Genomic DNA, 13,684 nt, shown 5'->3' with positions numbered 1-13,684 from the left:
TTATTTATATGACCTGTTTCCCAAACAGGCCAGAGCTGAGCCATGAGCAGCACTGGATGTGCTCTGGGAGAGCAGAGTTCAAAGAGGGAACAACTGCTGCACAGAAGCTGGGAGAGAGGGGTGAGAAACGATAGAGAAGCATCCCTGTGGGCACCGAGCTCAGGGCAGGGTGGATGAGGCCTGAAGGAGGTCTGGCCCATGGATACCCCTGCAGGAGCAGGGCCTGGGCTGGAGCTGCAGCCCATGGGGAGGCACCCATGGTGGAGCGGGAGAGCTGGAAAGTAAGAAAGTGGCACTGTAATGCTGAGCTGCCCATCAGTATTAAACTTCCACACCTGTTCCTTTGGTTAGATCAGTCATCTAAATAATTTTATTCTTCCTTTACATGGTATCTAAAGCCTATGAGATGTTTGGTCTCCATGGTATTTGAAGTAATATTATTTCTGCATTAATAAGATCTTCATTGACTTCACAGCAGTTAGACAATATCTGCCCACCTACCCACAAAACAGATTTTAAATTACAGAATGATTGTTATCTGCATATCACTGGTTTTGATTTGAAATAACCAGAAAACCTTACACTTTCTAAAGCTGCTTTTTAAGGATTAGATTTTATTTCTTGCAGCACTGCTACAATTGCTACACACATGAACACAGAGTGAAAACAAACTGCTTACAGAAACATATGCCAAGCTTTCCACAGGAAATCTTCCCTTCCTGTGTTTAAGACTAATCTGGTATTAATGCGCATCCTAAATCAGAGGCAAGCCGCTCATACAATTAATTGTGCAGGGGCTGTTCTGAAGTTCAGGGCAATGACAGACACACAAAAAATGTAACAATAGAGAGCAGTCGATTATCTTTTAGTAGCAGTGTGCTTCACTTAATAAAATTTCTCTATAAATGAGGCTTGAATGATGAAATTGGAACACAGATTTCAGCCAGAGAGAGAGGTTCCTGGAGTAAAACCTCAGAACCAAATGTTTAGAGTGATTTGGCCATTAATCTGATTCTAGCAAACCATGTGGGAGTAAAAATAATAATAAGAAAAAAAACCTATGGAATAGCTTTATCTACTTCCAGCAGTGAACAATCTGGCCAGAAAATTTCTGATGAAACATTTTCTCATCAGGATATGCCATTCATTGAAATCAAAATGTTCCACAGGAGAATTTCCATTTTTGACCAATTTCCAATGGAATCCAGGCAGGTTTCCAAGACAACAGAGCCTGACAGTTTGCCTGTCTGTCTTCTCAACAGCCCTTCCGGCTGGTGCCAGGGGACCTTGGGCTTAGAGCTTCCTTGGCTTTGGGGCTGATGGAGTGCTGAAAGCTGGGAAGGAAAGATCCTCTAGTTTCTGTCTTCTTGGCAATCTCAGTTCTCCAGACATGCAGGATGCAAGGCTGACAGGCTGCCCAGAGCTGAGGCATCATGCCATGAGAAGTCTCAGCACTTCTTGGTTTCTTTCCAGATTTTGAAATATTAAAATCTTCCAATGGAAAAAAATTATATTTCCTCATGCTGCTCTTCATTCCTGAACAGAGCCTAATTCTGCAAGAGAATGTTTAATCTATATTTACTAGTGTTGTATAAAATCACATGGATTTTATTGCAGCTCTGGCAAGCTAACTCCACATAGGTGTATAAATGCCAAAGGTCATGCTGGAACATAAGACAAGGTAGTATGCCCACGGTGACGTGGTGATGACATATCCCTGCTATTACTAGTATTTTTCTTCACAGTGCTTAACAACTGATTTGTTCTTCCAATACAGTCTTGAAGTACTAATAAATAATACTTCCTTTTTAAAGGTAAAAAGCTGACATAGAAATATTACTCATTTCTCAAACCACATTTTGTGCTTTGCTCAAAATTGTAGAGTCTCCTTCAATGGAGATATTCTATGGACATATTCAAGACCTGTCTAGATGCCTACCTGTGAGACCTGTTGTAGGGAACCTGCTTTAGCAAGGAGATTGGACTCTATGATCTACTGAGACCCCTTCCAACCCCTGCAATTCAATGATTCTGTGGTTCTGTAATATCATTAGGCTTACCATTCCACAGTCCAGCATACTCTGTTAAAAATCTTCCTGAAACATCTTTTTTTGTGTGCCTTGGACAGATAATCTTCTAATTCTTTCTTTAGCCAATGAAAACAACACCTTCCTTACCTGTTCTTTTCACCTCTTATTTACTAGTCTTACAATTAAGGGGCTTACTATCCTTACAGCTTAGCTCACAGAAGGATATGTGAGTGTTTCTTCCCCACTTCTGTGGGGCAGTATTGTCAACATGACCTATGCACTGAATGTGCTTTTGAACTGGGAATCTACAGAAAATGGATGGTAGGAAAGAGTTATGCAAGTAATAGTGACTTTAATGTCACATCAGATTTTTCCAAAAAAAGGACACTTGGTATTCATGTTGTTCATGGTTATCTGGCATTCCTACCTAAAAATGTTTTAGGAAAAGTTTCAATATCCTTTTCATGTGTGATGTCAAATACAGAAAAATATATGATTACTAAATGTATTGGTAGCAACTAAAGGCCTGCTGAATTGCAGTAGTGCATGACACACTAAATAGCAGAATTTCAGCCCAGAAAGATTATTAGAAGCTTGAGGATAGGGCCAACAGAAACCTCATAAAGTTGTAAGGAGAGAGGTGCAAAGTTCTACACTTGAGTAAGCCCCAGTGCACAGTTTCACCCATAACTGGCTGAGAACATCCTTTTATAAGATCCTTTGATGTCAAGGCAAACCTCCCATTGCTTTATATTGGTCAACACCTTGTATGGGCATGACTGTGTGAGGCACACAAAATCAAATTTTAACAAATTTGAGCAGGAGTTGCTGGCAGGGTTGGATCTAAGACCAAATTATCTGTTACTTAGCAATTAAATTTTATTTCATGCTCAGTCAAACACTGAGTCATGTTATGGTGTAGCAATTACTTTGCTGGATGGAAAAATGCAGAGCAACTGGGCATCAGATGAAAGGTCTGTGTCAGCCCATCTCACAGCTCAGGCTCCTCTTTCTGTCTGTTACGGGCATCCTCAGGCTAACCCACACTCAAGTTTCTTGCCTTAAGGATGATCCTATTTCTTTCCACAATATTGAGGCCCGAATTTTACTCTCACTGACTTCTAAGTGAGCAGGTTCACCCTTTATGTGGATATACTTTCATCTAGTATATTGGAATATTTTGTATTTAATAAGCTATTTTAAAATGAAATTGCAAATGTTTAGTTATACAAAACCTCTGGGTAGCTTTCACTCCATCTGAAATTTCTGTATCTTTGGGCTCTTTATACTATTTGGTTTGGCTTGCATTGGCAACTGTTATTTCTCTCTGTGTTGCAGTGCTTAAGAATTCCATTAGTAACTATTTTGTCTCTTAGAATGATTTTTAAGTTTATAACTAACTTCTCCAGAAGATAAAAAAAATATATAATATATTGGATGTAAGGCAGAGACGAGGAATTAATTTTCTGAACTCTTCTGCTTCATTCCATTTAGTGAGCAGCCAGTCAGAAAAACACAGCATTTAATACAAGGGAAGTTAGGTGGAGGTAGATGTGTAGAGCCCTGTCTAGGGAAGTCAGAGATACCAGTGCAAGATTAGTTACAAGCCATGTTCCCCATTTCTCACATGGGTTTCCAGTTCACCATGATCCCTCAGACTTTCTATTCACAGCTTATCTTATACGCTGTCTAAATAGTTTCCTAGCTTTCTGAAATAATCTAAGAACTTAATTCAGTTTATCCTTCTTGTAAATGTGCATCCTTTCTCAATTAAATTGTCTGGCATTATGACTGAACTGGCATTATAATCACATTAGAAAATTAGTCTGTTCTACCAGGTGTGCACGCTCTACCGATTTTAGCAGTAGGCTACTCCTTCTATGAATCACGTTCTGAATTACTGCTTTTCTGTCATTTCTCAAGGATTCTTAAATATCTGAGAGTCTGTATGTTCACGATTCCAGGATAAGCAGCCACTTTCTATATGCTTATGTGTTCAACATGTAAGCAAATCAGTATAAGCATGGAATGAGATATCTATAGCATAAGGGGTCCACTGTGCAACTGATTTGCACATGCACAGAAAGTGTGGCATGTTTTAGACACTGTCCTTGCATTGAAAGTTCAATCTGCATGTGCACAATAGCTCTAATGCATCTGTTACTCTGGAAAAGTGTAGGCAGGAACAGAGTAGGCAGGGTTGGAAAGAAGATGAAGTTCTTTCTGTGACTTCACTGGGCTCACTAGCAGAGTGAGACACTGCCCAGCAGAAGCCCGTGGCATCGCTGGATTCAGATAACACAGATCTTTTTCGCAAGGCTTCCAGATAGTTTGAAATCAGAGGGTCACATGGCTCACAGAAAGGTGTGGGGGGGGGAGGGTGGTGGGAACCAACAAGGTGCATGCTCAGCCTGGTAAAGCCTCTGTAAAGTTCACAATTACAGGTTCAGAATGCATGACTATGCATGAAGTGTTTTCATCATGACCCATGGCAGAAGAACATGACCTCCCCTCAACCTGTCTGGTTGAGATGGACATCTGCCATCTGATCATCATCCAAATGAATACGGGGTAGTGTGAAGAGTATGAAGAGACACAGTTGTGGTTTTCTGCCTTACAGACATAATGAAAACTGTAGGAAACTTTCTCTGAAGTAGAGCTGTACTTTCTCTAAGGACATAGTGCTATATTTTCATCCCAGAGCTTTGGAAGCTCTATCACATAGCACAAAGTAAGGAAAAAAACCGTAAACTTTTAAATCGGGTATCACTCCAATAAACCACTATTAAAAAAATGGGCTTCATTGCTGAATGAAGAAAGACAGCTAGTGCAGAATTTGCTGCTAAAAACTAAAACTAATTTGGCTTTTTTCATATAAAAGCAAACATCCCAACTCACCCAGTGAATAGCTTCCAGAGTCTGGGAAGGCTGCACACTCCTCTGTACAGTGCAGTGTATCACTGCCATCATGTAGAGGTTCTGAATAAGCTGGTGTGAGTATGGGACACATCATACACTAACGTACTGCTCCTTACTTCTTACTGCCACATACCTGAGAGTTCAGTAGGGTATTCACAGCCACACCTGTACACAGAGATAACACAAGACCCATAGCAATTGCAACATCAGTAGATACTGTATTGACTTACTGGTAATCTCTTAAAGCAAACTATGAAGCAATATCAACTGTAGTCTGATGGCAGTGGCTTGAGCTGTGAAAATCTATACAAGTACAGGTTTTCTGCATTGTTTCCCTGAAGTACTTCAGCTATGGAATAGAGGATGTAAGATGTTCTAATCCTGAGTCTGTGCTGAGCTGCAACTGCAAGTTGTGATGATATTTGTGATGAAAATGCAGTCTTTATATGATGTAACCACCTTAATTTTCACTTTAAACTACAGATTAAAAAATGAATGTGTTCAAATGCTATCGTAGCTTTAATATCTTCAAGCTAAGGCCTTGAGAAAAGAAAGACATCTAACTAAAATGTTGAAATTGATTCTTGAAGAAAGTAACGTTAATATGATGGTAACAGATTACAGCATTCAGTGCTGTAGCCTTGACATTTCTTATTAAATGTTTGATTGCTGGCAAGTGTTCTTTGTGAGCACCTGTGACAACGGAATGTCTGTTTTCAAGAGCACCAGGTTGATACTCATAAAGTAAAGATGGACATCAATAAAAAGAAACGCGTAACTCTGTCACGTTCCTACAAGAGGTGATTTGAGATATTTTTCGTATCTGTTTGTATGCATAATACTTTAGTTCACAAATGGGTGTTTTCAGGATTGCATGTAAAATACTCTCTTGCACGTATTTCTGGGGGAGACTACTTTTTAAATGGTTGTCAAAATAAAGCAAACAGATGAAAAGGTAGAGAACTTCACACAGATAGCACATCTGTGCCCCTTTGCACTTGAGTGTTCTGATACAGCGTATATAAAATATCAAGTAACTGGCTGTAGTCATCTTCAGTGAAATCTCAAAAGAATAAAAAGATGAACAAAACACTGACCACACGTAAGGACAGTATTATGTATTTGATTTTGACATGTTTAAGCAATAGGATGAGGTTCCTGCCTACAGACCTAGAATATACTATGTAATTTATATTGTGTTTTATTCTCTCTTGAAAAATAATCACAAGAAACACTTTGGTGCTTCACAAAACATACTGTGTGTGTGATTGTGTGTACTGCTCAAATAATTGAGTGGTGAAAGCTGCATAAGGACAGGTAAGCGACCATAAGTGGTGCAAGGAGGAACCTGAGTGCTCTTGCAGAGCAGTGTGAGCTGCAGACCCCAAGCAGTACACTGAGAAGTTCTCTGCTCCTTCCTGCACATCTCGGGCCTGACCTGAGTGACACTCCCCAAGGAGCAGTACAGACTTCATTTTCTATCCTCTGACAGTGCTTTCAGCTCTTCTGTTCAGATTGCCAGCACAGATGCCAATTAGTGGCAGGAGCAGCAATAATTTTGTGCCAAAGATGAGCCTGTCTTGGGAGTTGGATGAAATCCACCTAACTTATTTTACAAGACTTTTTTCAGTCTCCAGCTGTATTAGAAGCTCTTTCAGTCACCATAAGCCTCACTGGATTCAGATCAGCAACAGATTCAGAAACAAGAGGAGCTTAACCGTGCCTTTGAAATGACATTACCATATCTTTTCCTGTTTCTATATGTATATATAGTCATATTTTCTTAGCACTGTTTTTTGAGCCATAGTGATTTTTGACAGCTTGTTGCTTAATTTGACTCCCTAAGAAGAGATAAAAATCTGGCTGACAGCTTGGACGCTTTTATTGGACACATTCATGTCCTTCAGCATGCTGGAAAAACCCAGTAATCAATTCTGCTTTACCCTTCCCTGTCTAGTATGTTCCCTGATAATGGCCACGGTCACAGAGCAGGCCTGTGTAAGTCACTTGTTCTTTTGTTCATCTCCCAGTTGCTGTTTGGATGAGCCTGTGTGTTCGCAGTGGTACTCTTATACTTGAAAAATATATATATTTTTTTCTGTACCGGATCCTTCTGTGGTTGAAGAAGGGTCACTAGAAGTCGTGATCCATTGTGCACTGCTAGATTGGAGCTGAGTGTTCTCTCAGGGAACAGCAAATACAGGAACTGTAACTGCTTCTGTATCAGAGTACAAGCAAACGTCACCTGACATCATTTCACCTTCTTGGACATCTACAGAAAAAAAAGGAGAAAAGCAATCCAACTTGCTCTTTATTACTGCTCCTTAATTGATTTCAGAAACGAACAGCACTCCAGGCAAAACATTTCTAAAGGCTAATTCCATGTGTCTAGCAGTCAATCACTTAGCATGCAGCATCACAGCTTGCAACATTCACTACCTGACGTGATAATAATTACTCAGAAATAGGTTTGCTTATTTGCCTTACAGGAAGCCTTTATTCTTGAAGGTGGCTTGATAGGAATGTCAACAAAAGCCACAGGCTAACAAAAATTGACAGAATCATTTTTTTCTATTTTTTCTTTTTTTTTTTCTTCAGGTGGGCATAAACAAGCTGTGCACAATTCAAATTCTAATTAAACCATTCATCTCAGTCATCAGTGCTCGGATACTATACCTACAAGAAAATGTGGTTGACAGCATGTTTCTTTGACAGTATTTCCTTTATTTTCAAACACAAGTTGGCGCTTCTATGCAATTTTGATTTGCTCCTTTGATGCACAGATGTTGTGATTGTCTTTAATAACGTGAAACTGCACTGCCATTTTTCAGTAGTTTCCCATCTCATCTCATGATGTGAGTTCAAAAGAAATCTCATTTTCTTTACACAGATTTCAGAGGTGTTGTTAGCAGAATATGCTAAGTATATCAAAACTGTGATTGTTGCAGTTATCTCCGCTGTGTGTCTGTTACATTATGTGGTGTCATCAGTCATTCTACAGGTAAAGGCAGAGAAACGAAAGCCAAAATTATCAATCCTAAATATATGCCAATTTCTAATGCCCTGATTTTTCAAAGGCTGAGGATCTTATTGGCCAAGGTGGTAGGATAAATGTAAAAAGTGTGTCTAGAATCACAGATGCAGTCCATAGCTGATGGCAGGTTAGAATTCACTCATCTATGTCGTCTTAAGGACATGATCAAAACCTTTTTTTCTCTGGCTTACTCTCAGCTTGTCTGCTTGTGTCTTTAAAGGAAGCAACCTACAGTCTCTGTAGGTACCAGATTTGACCCAGGCTGTCACACATTCCTTTGGTGAAGTTGTAATATACTGTAATTAACTTGGAAATAAATATGAGATCATAACGTGCACAGGAAGGAACAAGCTAAGGTTACATGAAAAGCATTTTCTAGGACATCTCCCAGGTATATGAATCCTTAGCTTTACTGTCTTAATTTTCAAAATGTGCGTTATGAGGGAGGAAGCTGTGTTCACACATGGTTTCTTTCCAGTGAGGGCATAGCTATCAGAATGCAAGACTTGTACTGATGTTCAGTAACAGTAATGAAGCAATCAGCCATGCAAATGGCTGATTCTGATCCAACTCATTCAGAAGCGTATGAGACCGTTTCCATGGAGCATGCAAACAGCTCTGGTGGGTGTATGATCTGTTAATTTAAGACAGATCCAGCACCTTCAATTACTGTTGTTAGTTCTTTCCTCCTAAACATCGTGGCTTTACAGAACTTAATCATTGACTTGCTTGGAATGATGCCTTGTGATTGTTGCATCACCATCTATTTTTAAACATGTAACCTATAGTGGCTGAAACTAGCAAACTGCAGAACCATGAAGAGATTTGGAGAACCTAATTCCAGATTTCAAGGAGCTCATTAATGTTAGGATTACAGCTGTACAAATAGAAAGCTAGAATCAGAATGGAATAATAAAGTCTCAGAATCAGCAAGCCCCTATCATATCCATGACTACAAGGAAAGAAAAATTACCAAAACCCCTATCTGCCGGAAAAAGGCTGTGTATGACTTGGGCTGAATCCAAGATTGCTGCCAACTATACACAAAGTTATCATTTGAATAAACAGCTCTGTAAGGCCCAACAAATACCTCTTACACAAACATTCCGACTGCCGTCAGAGCTGCGTGGGCTGCATCCAGCACGCCCCTCTCTGAGCACTCTCATCAGAGGGAGCCTTGCCTTCCACTGGAGTAGCATGGCTACACGGCCCCCTGGGGCTCCTGTGAGCAACCAGCTCGCCCGGACACATACAGCCCAGCCAGCCCAGCCTTGGCTCTCCCTGGGACCTCTGGGCAGCTGCTGCACAGTGTTTTTCTCCCCCTCCTTAAATATTTTTTCCCAGAGGTGGGTTCAGATGTGTCCTGCAGGGGTTTTGTTCTGAAGCTGCTGCTTCAGGACCAGCCGTGTCCAGCACAGGGAAGCCCTCGGTCTCTTATTACAGAGGCCACCAGTGCAGCCCCCCACTGCCTACATTTTCTCACGTAAACCGAATACACATAGTTGCTCTGCAACTGTGCTGTAACCGCCTGTTCCCGAGTGCGGCAAGTTGCAGCACGTGCCCAGCAACCAACCTACTGCTGCATCTGGGCTGCCTTTAGGGAGCCAGGGTGCTGCCACGGTGCAGCTGGCACCCTCATGGCCCAGCGCTTCCCAGAGGGCTGAGTCTGTTCTTTCTTCCCATGCTCCTAGCCACAGTACTCTCTTGTTCTTGCACTCCTCAATCCTATGTGATTCCCTCTGTTAATCCAAAGCAAAACTGCTCCCTTCTGATCTGCAGAGTTACTTTTCTGACACTTTTTCCCACAGATGGCGAACATCTAACTAAGCTCAGCTGTAAGATTTAACTCTGTGTGAACAGCATGATGGGCACCCTGCGTGGTGTACAGCCATATCTTTATTTTCAGAAATCCCAGCTGAAGATGTGGGAGCCATTGCCTTTTGAATGTGGAGTGTGGGCAGGTATATATGATTAAAAAGAGCTGTGAATTCCCATGGCAGAGTTTGTTACCTATCTGGTGCTGCGGAGAAGGGAACGAACAAGCCTGTGGGATTTTGCACATTTTCCTCCAGACAAAAAATATCCCAAATTGCTCCAAAGAATTTAAACCAGGCAAAGGACTTGATAAGAGAAAGAGAAAGCAAGAATCTCCAGCTGAAGGTCCAGAGGACAGGGATGATCAAAGTATGGAAGAAAAAGGAAAGGATCTGCTTAATACACAAGGCTGCTCAGCCAGGATTGTTCCCCTAAGAGACAATATTACAGATGGTTATGCAATCATGAGTGTCATAAAGAACAAGGAACAATTGTTCACTGTTTCTCTGAATCACAAACTGTTATCTGCTGGGGAAGCATGCTCTGTTCCTACGCTGGTCTGCCAGGTTGCATGGGTGTATAATCTGAAACAGTACAAACACACTTTTTTATTATTATCTATTGTCAAGGAAGAGATGTAGATAAATAACATTATTTATTGACCATTTGAAAATGATCTTTAAATAATAAGCTATGAGTTTGAGAGATGTTGTTAGCAGAATAAGTCAAAGTAATTCAAAACTGTCATTATGGTTATCTCCACAGTGTGTCGGTTAAACTATGTGGTGTCATTAGTCATTCTACAGGTAAAGACAGAAATGAAAGCCAAAATTATCAATCCCAAATATATGCCGATTTCTAACGCTCAAAAAGAAATATGAGGACCCTGATTATAATCTTTCTCATTACAAGCCTTCTCACTAACACTCCAAGTAAACATGCATATTATCTTTGACTCTAGTCAAGGCGATGTTGCCTATGTTTCGCAGTACTCAAACATTTACAGGTGAGAGAATTCTGGAAGGAACCGCATGCTTCTTATTCCTGGGGTTCAAGCAGCACCATCTAGGCAGGCAGGAAGCCCAGCTGGGAAATGGTAGGACTGCTTGAGGACAGGAAATAAGGGGTATTTGGGGACAAAAATACCTTAACTGAGAATTTCAGTAAATCTTTTTCATCGGTCTTTCCTGGTGAAAGTTTTCAGAAAGCTGACGTAGCCTACACATTCTTTATATTGCAGAGGTCTGGTGAGGTAGATAACTTCAGAGCAAACATACTGAAAGCATTTAGACTAACCAGATGTTTTAAATGCTAGTAAGTCATCAAGATGAGATGGCATTCACCCAAGAACTGAGAAGGAAATGAGACATGAAACTGAAGAACTGCTGGCTGTCAGGAAGTGTTTGAGGGGAGAACCTGCGAGCTATGGAGCAGTGAGCCTGACTCATAGGAAAATGGTAGACAGGGTCTATAATTAAGGCAGATGTTGCCAAATACATGAAAAAAAAACAGACTACTGAGAAATATTCAGCATGGTTTGAGTGAAGGAGTATCCTGTCTGCCTGGACTACTGAAGTTTGGTAGCACTGTTGGTAAGAGCATGGACAAAGGCTAAATACATCTGAATTTCAAAAAACTCTTTGACCAGATTACATACAAAGGTTACAAAAAAAAAACAAAAAAAACCCAACAACAAAAAAACACCTAAGTTGCCACAGGATTGCAGGGAATGATGTTTTATTGATGAGAAGGTGGATAAAGGGTAGGAATGAAAGACTACTGCTCTTTAGGATGGAGAAACATCAGCAGTGAAGTCGCATAGGGACTGGTGGTGTGTCCAAGTTTATTCACCATCTTTACCAGTGATCTGGACAGGAAAATGCAACAAAATCTTGATGTCCAAAGATGATAACAAGCTCTTCTGGTAGACAGTGAGGCACTCCAAAAGGAATTTACAAAACTGAGTGGATAAAAATGCACCAAATCAGTTTCACTGTTTCTAAATGAAAAGTAATGCATCTAGAGAAGAATAACCTGAAGTGGACCTACATGAAAAATTCAGAACTGGCCGTTTCACTTCTGTAAAATGATCTTGTAAACATCACAGTCAGTTTACTGAAATCATTGGCCTAGGGTTTGTTGGCAGACAAAAAAGCCATCAAAACATAAAGCATCATCGGGAAAGATACTGAGAATAAGTCAAGGAACATCATTTTGACAATAAGTAAATCCATATCTTGAGAATTTCAAACTTCTGGATTCTTAAGAAGAGAGAGAAGAGTTAAAACAAGATACAGAGTAAGGCAGTCAAATTATTGAGGTGATGTCATGACAGACTTGTTAGGAAAGATTAAAAAGGCAGAAGTTGTATGGAGATGAGAAGGCTAAAGCAAAAAAGGAGTAAGATCTACAAACCAAGGAGGTAGAATGGTCAATGCAAAAGTAAAATTCACTAAATCTTGCAATGCTAGAACTAGAGATCACTTGGTAAAATGAATTTAAAATAGACAAACTTGCAAGACATTAGACATATTCATTAAAGGGAACAGGAAGTGATGTATGTTATCTTCTAAGGTCTGTTCACCGAGACTTGCGGATACTGGGTTAATGGCAATGGACCCTAGACAGTAGTACCTTGAATTTCCACTGTAAAACACAGTACTGGGACTGATGTCCTGACTGATAGGATGTTTCATGTATTCTTACCCAAAGACTAAATAGGATGGACAAAAATTTTGAGGACAAACTTTTCTTCTCATAGTGAGACCAATCTGCTGTATATCTATGAGCAAAATACTCATTACAGCAAATGAAATAGCTACAGCAAATTTCAGCTTTTTTCTTGTAATACATTCTAATGCACAAAACTGACAAGCAGAAAATTGTAACAGAATTAAACAATAGATTGTACTCTCTAGCTCTGAATTTTTGAGAGGAGGACATAAAACCTTTGACAAGTATTTAGCATGTATGTTAGACACAAAATGTCCTCTGTACATGTGTGAGAAAGGCAGGAAGGAATGTTGAGGGAAAGAAATAACAAAAAAAAAATGCATGTGTGAAGGATAACATTGTAAGTCCTGGATGCTACCACTGCAGTCATAAAACTATATCTCAGATGATTATTTCCTGTTCTTCTTTCTACAATACATTAAGGTGTGGAACAGCAAGTACAAATACAGGAATACAGGAAACAAAAGAGAAATAAACCCTACTTCCAAGTTAGCCAAGTCACAAAAGCTCTGAACTAGATAAAAGATTTGGAGTGTGAGATTTTGATCTACTTTTTTGTAATATGATATTCTGTTCCTTGTATAAACATACATTTCTATATACACGTTTTTAATTAATGTGTAAGAGGATGGCTACGACTTCAGCTGCCATGCCTAGAAGTCTGATAATAGTCACAGTTCTCTGAAAAGTCTGGATTGTCAAGAGTGAAGCCAAGATTAGACCGATTAGAGGGAATACAGAGTTTATCTGTGAATTACATTTGACATAGAAACTGAAGCAACAGTACAAAGCAATTATTCATTTAATATGAATAATTACTATTAAAAAAAAAACCCTATTTCTCCAAGAGTAAAAGGAATTAAATAGATTAAGGAGAGATACTGCTTAAGCTAAAGTATGATCAGTTTACAAAATCCATGCTATTTTATTTATCAGTTTCCCTGATCCATGGTATTAACATCCATTTTCACTCCAATATGTCCCAGGCCTATTTTTTTCAGACTGCCTCTTTTTAGACTCATTGTTGCAGCAGTTTTTAAAATCTGGAAGTTCCCTATGTGGTAAAAAAGGGAGAAGTGCATTGTCTGTATCTCTGTCTGTATTCCTAAGAACCATCTGCAGTTATTTCTAATGTTAAAAATGGTTGCATTCA

The sequence above is a fragment of the Numida meleagris genome, chromosome 1, assembly GCF_002078875.1.
Source record: "Numida meleagris isolate 19003 breed g44 Domestic line chromosome 1, NumMel1.0, whole genome shotgun sequence".
In the NCBI taxonomy this organism is placed as follows: domain Eukaryota; kingdom Metazoa; phylum Chordata; class Aves; order Galliformes; family Numididae; genus Numida; species Numida meleagris.
This window is presented reverse-complemented; position numbering follows the sequence as displayed.